The sequence below is a fragment of the Doryrhamphus excisus genome, linkage group LG1, assembly GCF_037039965.1.
Source record: "Doryrhamphus excisus strain RoL-2023G ecotype Guam linkage group LG1, RoL_Dexc_Guam_v1.1, whole genome shotgun sequence".
NCBI lineage: Eukaryota > Metazoa > Chordata > Actinopteri > Syngnathiformes > Syngnathidae > Doryrhamphus > Doryrhamphus excisus.
Window position 1 is genome coordinate 22,193,955 of NC_136357.1, and position 14,683 is coordinate 22,208,637.

The 14,683-nt window shown below is 43.2% G+C and overlaps 1 protein-coding gene across 2 annotated transcripts in view; it reads right to left on the minus strand.

Moving 5' to 3' along the window:
* gabra3 (gamma-aminobutyric acid type A receptor subunit alpha3) overlaps positions 1–11,713 on the minus strand; it is a 115,399-nt gene extending 103,686 nt beyond the window's left edge. Inside the window, exon 1 of one of the 2 annotated variants that reach the window (XM_058076970.2) lies at positions 11,393–11,713. The gene's annotated coding sequence lies outside the window, so the exon portion shown is untranslated. The remainder of the gene's footprint in view (positions 1–11,392) is intronic. The other variant, XM_058076969.2, reaches the window with a different exon arrangement.
* Positions 11,714–14,683: the final 2,970 nt, after the last annotated feature.

Below are 14,683 nucleotides of genomic sequence, written 5' to 3' on the forward strand. Positions count from 1 at the left end.
CAATCAAGGCAACCGGATCTTCTTGTTACTGGAAAAGTCCAGTTTAGTTTAGTTGCCAGTTGCCTCGATGGCCATCGGTAAAAGATTGACTTGGCAACTAGACAACTTCTTGTTGGTTGAATCTTCATCATTTATGTTGCTTTCACATCAGTATGTGGAATCAAACTATGGAATGGATTGAGTAAGGACCTCAAACAATGCACAACGATGAGCCAATTCAAGAAACAATACAAGCAGTTGATGTTTGCTAAATACAAGGATGAAGAGTCTTGAACCAGTCATGATGTGCTATATACGTATATCACTATATTGACACTTACTATGGTACCCATTATGGCATTGGATGCTCATATCACATCCTACTTCGGTACGTGACAAAAGTAAAAAAAACAAAATATATATATACAATAAAGTCTCGTTATATCGATATTCTCGGGAGTCGGAAAAAATACCGATATAACCGGACTATCCATATATCCGATCCTGCGCCAAACTGCATTAAAAGTGGGCAATAATGCACTCGACATTGTTCTATAGTATAGAACAATGTCGAAGAAGAACCAACTGCGTTCGTGGTTTCTCTCGTGTGTATAGAATCTATACACACGAGAGAAACCATGAACGCCATCATGTACATATGAAAAACAGTGATTATTGCAAGCGATAAAAAGATATCTGAATACAACACAATTAAATACATGTATTTGTACGCTTGTGTCTTCGTTGGAATAGGTGTGTATGCTATGTCAGTTGGTTCTTCTGTTGCAGGCATGTGTTTGGCCAGCTATGTGGGGCGGGTTGAGCATGACCTGTGAACCAGGAAGTGCGGGAATCGGTGTGTGTGCTGCGCTCTGGTGGTGGAAGTGTGAAAAATAAAGTTGACTGGAAGCAGCCGTTCGCCGTGTTCTTTTTTGGTATTGAAATCCTTAAGCAAAGATTGATTTAAGCTGCTTTTGTATCGATATAAGCAGACCAAATTGGTTGGCGGGAGATGAAAAGGGCATCGTAGTAACCGGATTATCATAATAACCGGGTATCGTACTAACGGAACTAATTATATCATAAAAGACTAGAAATTTGCCGGGAAATGAAAATAGTATCGTAATAAGTAGTAATTCGTTATAACCGATATCGATATAACAAGACTTTACTGTATATATATATATATATATATATATATATATATATATATATTAGGAAAGCAGGAAGTGAACAAATGTAACAGTTACTGATTGTAGAAGTACCAGATGGAGGGGTAGGATTTAATAAGCTTTGCTTCTTCCTACTCCTTTTGAACATGTGGAACTGTGAACTGATTATGGGATGCACTCAATTGTAATCTGATGCATGTTCAAATGAAATTAAACCATTACCATTACATCATTTCAGGTCTGGGGCAACCGGGATCTTCTTGTTACTTGAAGAGTCCAGTTCAGTTAAGTTGCCAGTTGCCTCGATGGCCATCGGTAAAAGGTTGAATTGAGGCAACTAGACGACGTCTTATTGGTTGATTCTTGAACCGGACTCTTCCTTTTGTCCAAATGATATAATTGGCAACTAGAATCTTCCTGTAGGCTGAGGAGTCAACCAACAAGAAAAGTCCAGTATCTGTAACATGTCGAATCCAGGCAACTAGACAGAATGGAATAGATGGACTCTTCGGGACTCTCAACTGAAGTCCAGTTGCTTCGACTGGCAAGATTACAATTACATCCTCAGTGGGGTAAAATAATGATGATGATGTAAACCCAGCTCACGTTCCTTACTAGTGGATGAACAATCCAATGCTTGGTGAATTCTGCTTCAAAATGACAGGAAGGGCTGATATCGAGGGGTGAAAGAGTATCACTATCAACGCTTGACCGCCACAAAGCCGGTTATACCTGTGGTAACTTTTCTGACACCTCCTGCTTGCCTGGATTGGCAACTGGACTCCACTTGACAGGCCAGAAGAGTCCAGTTGCCAATCGAGGCCATTGGACCCTTCCTTGTGGGGTTTATAATCAAGAAGAAGAATTGGTTGACACGTCCAGTTGCCTTGATTGGACCTTCTACGGATACTGGGCTCTTCCTGTTGGTTGAAGACTCAACCAACAAGAACAGTCCAGAAGGTTGCGTGTTCAAATCATGTCGGGGCCACCAGTGAATTGCCAAAGAACTGGAGTCTGAGGCGGATACTGGACTCTTCCTGTTGGTTGAAGACTCAACCAACAAGAAGAGTCCAGTATCCGTGTGTGGATACTCTTCCTGTTGGTTGAACAGTCCAGAAGGTTGCGTATTCAAATCACGTCGGGGTCACCAGTGAAGCACCGAAGAACTGGAGTCTGAGGCGGATACTGGACTCTTCCTGTTGGTTGAAGACTCAACCAACAAGAAGAGTCCAGTATCCATGAGTGGATACTCTTCCTGTTGGTTGAAGACTCAACCAACAGGAAGAGTCCAGTTGATGTAATCGAGGAGCTGCCTTGAATCGAGGCAACTCGAGTTGAGAGTCCAGAGGAGTCCGGTTGAAGAGTCTACCAACAAGAAGAGTCCAATTGAATAGAAGAGGAAGGACTTGGCAACAAAAGTCCAATTCAACCTTTTAGAGATTACCATGATCTGGAAAACAACTCACTTTGTAGACTCTGACGTAAAATATACGCCTTCATAACCACCAAGGGTATTTGGTCACGCTGGGTAATGAAGTGTCCGCTTCGTGTCTGTATTAACCCAGATGGGCTCTCTCATTGTTCGACTTTGTTCCACTTCCCCTCATCTCTCGCCCGATGGAGCCGAGCTGCAAATACCCGTTCAAAGCCTCTTGGTCATGACTGACATGATCATGGTGGGGGTTTCAATACACTTGGAGGGCCCTTGTGATTCTTTCCTGTCAGCTAGCATCACTCTCCTCATCATCAGACATTAGCTATGCATTACTATAGCCGGGCGGCTTCCATCTCAGAAAGTAGCCTCTTGTAGATGGAGGGCTGCGTTATTTAGCATACTGAGTCATTTCCACAACATGATGTAAACATTCATTTCGGATGGGGTATTTTTCCTCCCCCTTCTGAGCAAAGATGATGTTTTTGCTCAACTCTCTGGGAGACATTCCACTCATTTATCTTGGAATCACTGGAGATGCCCTGCATTTACTGCATCATTCCTTACTGTGCCTCCAGGAACAATACGGCAGTGTTAACCCCATCAAGATAGTCACTGTTTTCCCTCCACGTTATATTTGAGACTTCAGATGTAGCCGGTCCACAAAGTCACATCAACAAAGCCCATCCATCTGGAAGTGGCAGAGAAAATAGCACCTTTCTCTGAAACAAATCTGCTCTCCTTGACACATTCTCTGCATGCTGGACGATAAATCAGCTCGCTATCTGTCCGCCACCACAGATATTTACTGGGAGACGACAGGGGGTGGGGGGGCTCCGTATGTCTCAACAGCTGAAGAAACTGGCTGAGAAAAGTCATTTACTCACAGTCACACTCATGAGCCAAGGGAGTCATCGCTTTTTGAGTCCTGAAGTGTGCAGACGCGAGAAGGATGGTTGACGGACCAAAGTCAGACTTTGCATTACATCACATTAAGAGTGGTGGTAAAACACGAATATTTGATGCAGAGAATGGCCAGCGGAGACTTCTTTCCTCGGCGCATTGATGCTAGCTAACTAACATGACACCGCTAACCGCTCGCCTCAGCGTCATTCACAGACGGAAGATACCTCAATTTCAAAGACTCAACAAGATTCTGGTTTGCCGTCAGCATTTTTTACCTGATGACTGGAGCACAAGTCTTGTGCTGGAAGATACAGCCATCCCAAGGACAGCGGATATCGTAGATATCGTGTATGTGCACATGTGTATCAATGCACCAAAAAAAAAGTTTGGGTAGTGTTTTAAATACTCCAAATAGGACAAGACACTGCAACTATTCAAGGTTATCATCAGTGTACGTGTTAATGCATAATCACAGCATGGATATCAAACCATGCAACGTTGGTAGAGCAGGGCTCGACAATAACGATGTACCGATGGCCCGGGGCAAGTTAAAACAAAATTGGGGCAAGTAAATCCAATCAGTGATATTCCCGTCGGGCAAGTGTACTTTGGCATGCCAAACTGCCAAGAGTTTTTTTAAAGCGGTTCTTGTTGGGTGTTGGTAAAACACAGACTGCGTAATTCCGGTGGTAATTTGCAAAGCAATCCTTGCAATGGACCAATCAGAATCGTTTATTTAGACCGCGGTCCGTAATCCACAGTCCGCGTTTTACCCACACCCGTTGTTCGCGATCAACCAATCAGCGATCGTTTGACTACAAAAACATCCATCATGGCGTCGCTGCCAACATGGTCTAATTCTGAAGGAAACAGCAAAAAGTGATGAACCAGTGCCTCCAAAACAAATATTTTATTAGCGGCAGCAAATCAAATGATGGCACAGGTGAGTGAATCACATTGCTGTGACAATTTGAAGTGGTCACAATGAAACACCAGCGATTAGATCCTATACCAAGTGCTGATTTTGCACAAGCTACAAAATCTAGCGCTTCCATTTCTCTGTGGATTTTTCTCACCTTTGCTTCACAAATTATTGTTTGACCATTGAGCATTTTTTGTCTGGATTAAAAACACATTACTAGTACACAAATGTGTCTATTCAATAATGTTTCATTGTGGTGCACAACTTATAAATATCACTGCTTACTACGACTACGATGTGTAAGGTATTGTAACGTCGTAGAATGACGACAGTCAGGATGGCTCTATCGTTGCATGGTTTTTATTTCCAAGGCAGCATGAAAAACAACTTACTGGCCTGTTGCAGACTTAACTAACTAGCTGGGCGCACGGCAACCGAACTTCTCCTTTTTTCCCTCTCGTTCCTCTTCTTTGGTCCCAAAACGCCCGCTCCAAGACCGCGAGCTGAACATGACTGCCCCCCCAGCGTCCATGCATGAAACTACAGCCCGGAATACAACACACACGCAACGCTACAGTATTATTTATTTTATTATTTTATTTATTTGAGATTCTCATGTGATGCCACAAAAAATTACATGATATCATTATGGCAGTCTTCATTTTACATGGGGCAAGTTCGGGCAAGTAGTTCTCACCTTAAGGATTCCCTATGGGCAAGTCATTTTGGTTTTTAATGTAGAGCCCTGTAGAGGTTTGTTTTTACAGTTGTACTCGAAATAGGCGTATCCCAATGACAGCATTGTAAGCTAGCTGAAATTAACTTGTTTTCTCGTGTTATAATGCACAGAAAAGCGAAAAAAACATGTGTTCATTGTGAATGATGGGCAAGATTTTTACAAAAGTGCTTATTTTGAAGTCATATTTGCTTAGATGTTTGCTCAAAAGTTGATATAGTAGCCCTTTTTTTTTTTTTTTACATTTTTCGTCAATGAAAACCAATCATGTCGGCGATTGGAGAGGAAGAAGGAAGTGACATCATTCCAGAACCCTCCCTCTTAGATATACGTATGGAATACATTGTTTACATATTACTGTGCTGCATTTTTGTTTATTTTCTGCTGTTTTTTCATATTTTTTTAATATTATTCCAGCTTTTTAATGGAATATTAGAGCAGACAGAGTACGCATGTTCAGATGTCCTGCAGACACCATCCACTGCATCAGATTCTTCCATATTACGTTCAGTGTATTTGGAGGACAGTTGTTTTGATACTGTGTCTCAGATAAAGGAAAGTTTTGGAGGGTGCTACTACCATCAGCTGTCCCACATATTGACTACCGACTACTCACTTTTGCAGATGCAGATAAGCAAACAAGAGAAACCTAAATTATGTTCAACTGCGGAAACAATAAGAAAATGAAAATGTTCACGACTGTATACTGTATTCATTCATTATTAACTGTATTATGGAAAGCAGGAAGTGAACAAATGTAACAGTTACTGATTGTAAAAGTACCAGATGGAGGGGTAGGGTTTAATAAGCTTTGCTTCTTCCTACTCCTTTTGGACATGTGGAACTGGGAACTGATTATGGGATGCACTCAATTGTAATCTGATGCATGTTCAAATGAAATAAAACCAGGGCTCTACATTAAAAACCAAAATGACTTGCCCATGGGGAATCCTTAAGGTGAGAACTACTTGCCCGAACTTGCCCCATGTAAAATGAAGACTGCCATAATGATATCATGTATTTTTTTGTGTCATCACATGAGAATCTCAAATAAATAAAATAATAAAATAAATAATACTGTAGCGTTGCGTGTGTGTTGTATTCCGGGCTGTAGTTTCATGCATGGACGCTGGGGGGCAGTCATGTTCAGCTCGCGGTCTTGGAGCGGGCGTTTTGGGACCAAAGAAGAGGACCGAGAGGGAAAAAAGGAGAAGTTCGGTTGCCGTGCGCCCAGCTAGTTAGTTAAGTCTGCAACAGGCCAGTAAGTTGTTTTTCATGCTGCCTTGGAAATAAAAACCATGCAACGATAGAGCCATCCTGACTGTCGTCATTCTACGACGTTACAATACCTTACACATCGTAGTCGTAGTAAGCAGTGATATTTACAAGTTGTGCACCACAATGAAACATTATTGAATAGACACATTTGTGTACTAGTAAAGTGTTTTTAATCCAGAAAAAAAGCTCAATGGTCAAACAATAATTTGTGATGCAAAGGTGAGAAAAATACACAGAGAAATGGAAGCGCTAGATTTTGTAGCTTGTGCAAAATCAGCACTTGGTATTGGATCTAATCGCTGGTGTTTCATTGTGACCACTTCAAATTGTCACAGCAATGTGATTCACTCACCTGTGCCATCATTTGATTTGCTGCCGCTAATAAAATATTTGTTTTGGAGGCACTGGTTCATCACTTTTTGCTGTTTTCCTTCAGAATTAGACCATGTTGGCAGCGACGCCATGATGGATGTTTTCGTAGTCAAACGATCGCTGATTGGTTGATCGCGAACAACGGGTGTGGGTAAAACGCGGACTGTGGATTACGGACCGCGGTCTAAATAAACGATTCTGATTGGTCCATTGCAAGGATTGCTTTGCAAATTACCACCGGAATTACGCAGTCCGTGTTTTACCAACACCCAACAAGAACCGCTTTTAAAAAAACTCTTGGCAGTATGGCATGCCAAAGTGCACTTGCCCCACGGGAATATCACTGATTGGATTTACTTGCCCCAATTTTGTTTTAACTTGCCCCGGGCCATCGGTACATCGTTATTGTCGAGCCCTGAAAACCATTACCATTACCATTACCATTACCATTACCATTACCATTACCATTACCATTACCATTACCATACGTATTTATTTTCTATGCACCTTGACTTCACTAGAGTCGGGGGGGGGGGGGGGGGTATACTGGGGCCTCTCCCAAAGAATACCAAAGATACACAAATAACACAATTGACGTGTGTTTAGGTCATGGGGGTATGCTGGACCAGCTGATTTTACGACCTGGACTAGACCCCAGCCAATCACAAGGCCCATAAAAACAAACCATTCACACTCACATATTCATCCCTATGGACAATTTTGTTTCCATTTAACCTAACTTGGAACTGACTAACTAACCTTGGAATGTGGGAGGAAGCCAAAGTATCTGAAGAAAACCCACTGGGAGAATATGCAAATTTCACACAGTGAATAGGAACCCAGATCTCCTGACTGGGTGGCCAACATGCTAACCACTAATCCACCGTGCGGCTAGATATTCCTCTAGTCTGCTACATATACTGTAGACTACAGATCCGAGAATAATAATATGGGTTTTCATGCCAAGGCTAGCTCGCTCGTCTCGTATTTAACAAATCTGTCAGTATCACCTCTGGTGGCGATTTTTATTCATGTGTGTTACACCAGATGCCCAATGTATAGTGCTTATTCTGTAAATGCTGAAAAACGATTGCATACATATCACAGTGAATGTTATTTTTGTCTTATTGTTGGGGATATTTCTCTTTTTTTGCTTTGCTGTGCGTCCATGGCTGTGTTTTGATGAGTGTGGTTGCCGGAAAGCATCCTCAGCATGACATCATGGTTCAGAACGCTCGCTGGGGGACGTTTGATAATCACAAGTTCATTTGACTCGTATTTGATCGCCGGTGACTGGCGGATGTATGACGGCAATATGACAAAAATATTTTGTGGTGGGTTTTTTTGTGTCATGAGTATTTTAAATCCAGCACCCAACTGCTTTGTTTGTTATGATCATCTTTTCTGGAAGAACACCAACCTTGATGCGTCCACATTAAGCGCACAGGCTCAATGGAACATTGGCTCTGTCGTCTAACACAAGTTGGCGCAAAGGCAACAAAACACTGTCATGCGTGGTGAAAGAAAGGGTTTGTTATGTTCGGATTTAGGTGTGTGTGTGTGTGTGTGTGTGTGTGGCCGTGAACTATAGTTAGATATAGAACACAGTTCAGTCCCTCAAAGACAATCTAAAGGACTGAACTTGTTTCTTTTGTCAAAGTCTTGGTGAATAACTGATCACTGATGAGACGTTCCTTTGTACCCTGCCTTTGGCGGAAAAACAGATTGAACGTTTCAAACTGTACCGTTGTGAACTGAAGTGAACCCAAAAGGTTGCAAAAAGTTTCTAGAAGGCCATTGTGACAAGCCACGAAGTTAGTGTCTTATCCAAGTTCCGACCTTTTCATCCGGACGGGTGAAATGTCTTCCTATTTAGCAGCTACTGGACAGCAGGCTTGTGCGGACCTCCAAAGTCAACTTTGAGTGTCTCCCAAATTTCAATTCATTTCCATAAATTTGAATGGTAAAGACATCGCAATTGGCAATCAAATCAAAGGAATTCAACAGAATTTCTATGAAATTCTAATTGATTGTTTTGGGGTATTCCAGAATCATGCCATTACTGTTTTGGTCTGCAACATAGCCGAAAAGAGGCAAACATGTCAATCACGATTTTCCAAAGTCAAAGCGAATGGTTGTGAACTACGATTTCCTCCCATGTTAGATTAATTGGCAACTCCAAATTGTCCATAGGTATGAATGTGAGTGGGAATGGTTGTTAGTCTATATGTGCCCTGTGATTGGCTGGCCACCAGTCCAGGGTCTACCCCACCAACTAGGATAGGCTCCAGCATTACCCTTGTGACCCTAGTTAGGATAAATGGCATAGAACATAAATGAATGGTAGACCGAACCAGATCGTGATCAATGAATTTCTCCTCTAGAAGATCCAATGGTAATAAATTGAATATTTTCATAGTGCTAGCATAGAAAAGCCGTTAATTACTTTCTGAAGGATGGCTTTTTACCATTATTACAGCCCTGCAGACATGAAATAACACACCTAGAGTCACCTTTACACGCTTATTATTCATTGTTTACAACACATTGTGCAACTCTTATGTTGCAGGGACAGCTAGCGAGCTAACAAATCAGCCTCAATTTTTGTCTTATAAACTTAAAAAGCCAAAAATTCACCACTTCCACAAGAGATGGGAGGAGATGACTGACATGTAATGTCTGGATGTTTTGTGTCATTACTGCCACCTAGTGACTAGAATACTACGTATCACATCTATTTCAATATGTTTTGACGAATAATAGACCACAGTCAACCATGAAACAATGAATGTGTGAAAAAGTGTGATATAGCGAGGGAGTGATAATCGAAGCATGATATAGTGAGGGGTGGTTGTAATCAAAAACCAAAATAGATGATTGGAGCCTTATTGTCAACATCTTTAAGTTGATTTTTTTTAGTAATCATAACAGCACAGGGCTGCACGGTGGTCTAGTGGTTAGCGCGCAGACCTCACAGCTAGGAGACCCGAGTTCAATTCCACTCTCGGCCATCTCTGTGTGGAGTTTGCATGTTCTCCCCGTGCATGTGTGGCTTTTCTCCGGGTACTCCGGTTTCCTCCCACATTCCAAAAACATGCTAGGTTAATTGGCGGCCAAGTTTAGCTGCTAACGCTAGCTATTATTGAAAATTTGGCTTCTGATTTGTCAGCTTCCGATTCGGCACTTAAAGGATTCATCAACTTGGCTTGAATTTGTTATTTATTGTTTGTAATTATGTTTTAAAGGAAATGGTCAAGGGCTGCACGGCGATAGCGCGGTTAGCGCACAGACCTCACAGGTAGGAGACCTGGGTTTGATTCCACCCTCGGCCATCTCTGTGTGGAGTTTGCATGTTCTCCCCGTGCATGCGTGGGTTTTCCTCCCACATTCCAAAAACATGCTAGGTTAATTGGCCACTCCAAATTGTCCATAGGTATGAATGTGAGTGTGAATGGTTGTTTGTCTATATGTGCCCTGTGATTGGCTGGCCACCAGTCCAGGGTGCACCCTGCCTCTCACCCAAAGACAGTTGGGATAGTCTCCAGCACCCCCTGCGACCCTCGTGAGGAAAAGCGGTATAAAATGAATGAAAGAATGAATAAATAACAACACGATGGACCAGGACTTGATGATTTGGTCGACTTTCGTGGGTTCCAGTGCACCTTTTTGATGGTGAGGAGTGTCATAGCCGTATCAACTTGAGTTTAAGTTACCAAATATGGTTCCCTGCCTTACGAAAGGCATCCGACTAATACCAGTCATCCATTTCCTGAATATTTGACACGGCATACCGGTCGGTCCGTGGCTGGCAAAGAAGCCTTGCAGTAATAAGTTTCCCGGTTCTCATCCCATTTCGGGGCCTGTGTGGATTTCTCCGGGTACTTTGATTTCCACAATCAAAAACAAATCTAATTTCAAGCCTGTTACCTTGACCAAGGCACCGAATCAAGGTCTCGTCCCCCGTGCTGCACAGTGACTGCTGGGTAAGGATGGGAGGAATGCAGAGAATGTACATTGCTGTCCCTTTTCCACGCTGGCCTCAGTGCTGCTCACTCACACCATGAAAGCTTGACATTATAGTGATGACTTATGGAAGGGGGTGGGGTGCTGTATTTGCCGGAGCCTTGCTTCCAAGGTTAAGTTAGCCTCTGCTCAACAGTCTTGTCACTGGTTGCGACGGCTCGACTCAAACAGTTTCGCAAACACGCTGGGTCAGAGCCGCGTGTGCATTTATTTGCGCAAAACCTCTCGTTTGCGTCACGCGCCGTCACGTTGCTTTTAATTGCCCATTAACGACGCCTCCTTTTTTAGTGTCGCATCGGGCTCAGGCTGGACGGCGGCACCGCTGTCGCACTCCACGCCGATGCCCTTACAAGCGGATCACGCAAAGAAAGCACAGCCGCATGCATGCAGAAGGAGACCTGTTAAACCATCAATTACACTGCAGTCGCCTCACCAGCCGCAGTTGTTGCATGTGAAAGAAGCACTGACGTGTGCACGTTTGCGAGCATCCTCCACCACATGTGCGGCACCTTGAACACGTCGACCCCAAAACAATACAAGAAATAATTATAATTAAAAAAAAACATTCTCACCACTTGGAAATAAAGCTCCTGGTCCTGCTCCTTCTTGTTCTCCCTCCCGGTTTGGATTTCTTTGGAGTTGATGAGGTTCTGACGCGCGGTCCGGCTGATGTTTTTTCTTCTTTCTCTGTTTGCTGCTTGTTGTTCCAGCAGTGAAATAATACAGAAATTGGCGTCCTCTTGCAAAAAAAAAAAAAGCTCAGCCCTCCTCAAACTATCCTTCCCGCCCCCTCCATGTACCCATCTCAGATTGGTGCTCTTCAGGAGAGGCAAACCCTGAAGCCGCGGGGGGCTGCGTTACAGGCGCTCCACTGGCCACGTGAACGCGCATCGCATGCAAGCGGGACAGCTTGTCTGTAATGTGCACGACAACCGCAAGGAAGGGACCCCCCCGTCCACTACATCCCCCACATGCATCAACCACCCACTCGTTTTGCCCCTGATTGCAGCAGAAAGCACCGCAGAGGATGGACTCCCTTGATCCGCATGCCCACCTGGGCTGCAGGTCCAAGTTCCAAGACATGCCAAGCTGACAGTGATATAGCAGCCTCATTTGAGTCGTGCAGGAGGCAGGAAATGGAAGAAGATGACTCCCTCCGTGTGACCTTGGGGGGATGTTTTGTTCTCATCTGAGAGATGTGCTGGGGGGGCGGGGGGGAATGAGACCTTCTAAATTAGGCTCAAGTGTGGAATGTCACCTTTAACCTCCAACCGTAGCAAGTGCAATCGGCGTATTATCAGCGACTGATAGTGATTTGGCCAAGTTTAGCTGTAACGCCAGCTATCATTGAAAAGTTGGCTTCTGATTCGTCAGTTTCCGATTCAGCACTTAAAGGATTCATCAACTTGGCTTGAATTTGTTATTTATTGTTTTTAATTATGTTTTAAAGGTAGTGTGGTTAGCACGCAGACCTCACAAGTACGAGACGTGGGTTCGATTCCACCCTCAGCCATCTCTGTGTGGAGTTTGCATGTTCTCCCCGTGCATGCGTGGGTTTTCTCCGGGTACTCCGGTTTCCTCCCACATTCCAAAAACATGCTAGGTTAATTGGCCACTCCAAATTGTCCATAGGTATGAATGTGAGTGTGAATGGTTGTTTGTCTATATGTGCCCTGTGATTGGCTGGCCACCAGTCCAGGGTGTACCCCGCCTCTCGCCCCAAGACAGCTGGGATAGGCTCCAGCACCCCCACGACCCTCGTGAGGATAAGCGGTAGAAAATGAATGAATGAATGAGGAAACGGTCAATTTGCAACAATGACATTTAAAGTTCATGCCGCCGCCCACAGGGAGCTAGCTCTCTCTATTCAGCCTCAATTCCGGAAGTGACTCAAATCACTCAACGGAACGTCTACGATCTATGAGGCAGACAGTTGGAGATGAAATCGAGAACTTACAGAATTTGGAGACTTACGCCTCAAGACATGGAGATGAAGATTAGCCGCCTTCCAAATAGAATGCTAAGTGTAGTTATTGTTTTAAATCGGCTTCGTTATTACCATAAAGAGGTTTATTTATTGTATATATGTACATATAGCCGCCCACAGTAAACATTTGGCTATGAAAATATGTTATTATATAACATGTAGAAAGGTTTACAGACTTGTCGCTATTGTGGAATAGTCCTTACAGGACATTACTTACCAACTTTGACACAGTGGTCGTTCTTGTTTTGTTCCCTTTTTCAAAATGCGTTTATACCGCACCTTCAAGCCAAATGTTCCTCGTAAAAGTGTTGTTTTATAGCAGTCATCAGTGAAATGATCGCTGCGGAACCCGAAGTGGGCGTGCATCAGTCTCTCATTGCTATCATCCCGTTGCCATCTTAAACTTCCTCTTTAGGAAACTCACAGCATCACTCAGAGACTATGAACATCCAGCGGCAACTCAACATTTTGGTATGACTACTATTTTGATGAAAAATATACTGAACCAAGTCGACCATGTACCTCAAGGAGCTGTCCCATCATGGGTGGCACCATGAACATTAAATGTCATTGTTGCAAATTTACCTTTGGCTTTCAAAAAAAAAAAAAAATCCAACAAGGAAAAATATTCCCATTTCCAAATAAGGAATCCTAATGATTAACCACAGTAAAGGAGGGATTACTCTATTCTGTGAGTTTGTAAACAGCAATAATAATATCAACAGTGTAACAACAACATAACACATATATTTGTGGAAATAAAGATAGAAAAGAAATGAAACATATCAATCTCAACGCATTAGTATCGACCTGACTGATATTGTCATTGGTATTTTGATCAATGCGCCGACGCCTTTCTTGGAGATTGTGTCATAAAAAATGATTTCCATGTTGGACCCATCTTGTTTTGTGTGGCACAAAAGCTCACCATGTCAACAAATACATCTAATCAATAAATAAGCATAATTCATCATTTAATAGCCTTTTTTCGCCAACCGGTCTTCCTGTACTTGTCTAGACGGTGTTGTGAGTCATAGATTTTTCTAAAGATGAGTACTTTTTTTTGTAGGTCAGTTCTGGCCGCAAATGTAGTCAGTGGCTACAAACACTCCATGACAGAGCATCGTTTAATGGGCTGCTTGGAACCATCCTTTAGCCAAATGTATGGGACAGCGTGGACGATGTCATTAGTCCCAAAATCTTCATAAGGTGGACTTGCCAGGTTATCGTGGCGGTAAAAAGTTCATTTTCTCATTAATGATTCTTTCACCTCACACAAAGAGATATGCGTGCAGTGTCAATGTGGACGTTAATTAGTCCCCCGTCAGTCAAGTTGACTCCAACCTGTCCTTCACCTCGTGAGAAAAATCAACCCTCATCTCAAAGGTCCAGCTCCACACATTTGAAGAGCGCTGAAATTATTAAAAATTCACACAATATCTTTTTTCAAACCTGAACCGATAACTTTCTACTTCTCATGACCGATATGATAGTGATAACCGCCTTTTTTTATCTACTTCTTTGAAATGTAGATCTAACTGATGTTTGTGCACACTTGGAGATAAGAAGGACTCGGACAATTTAGGATTTGACCAACTGTACCGATTAATGAGATATCATTACTATCAGGGGAACCAGAGCGGGAGGAGCCACCTGCTGTGGCCCAGCAAGGTGCACCGTATTCGGGCACACGCTCCGAGCAGCTGGTGTGCCGCTACAAAGGTCAGGGAAACCAGAGTATAGAGCAGCCGGTGTGGAACTACAGAGGTCAGCACAACCAGAGTATAGAGAGGGAGGAGCCACCTGCTGTGGCCCAGCAAGGTGCACCGTATTCGGGCACACACTCAGAGCAGCCGGTGTGGCACTACAGAGGTCA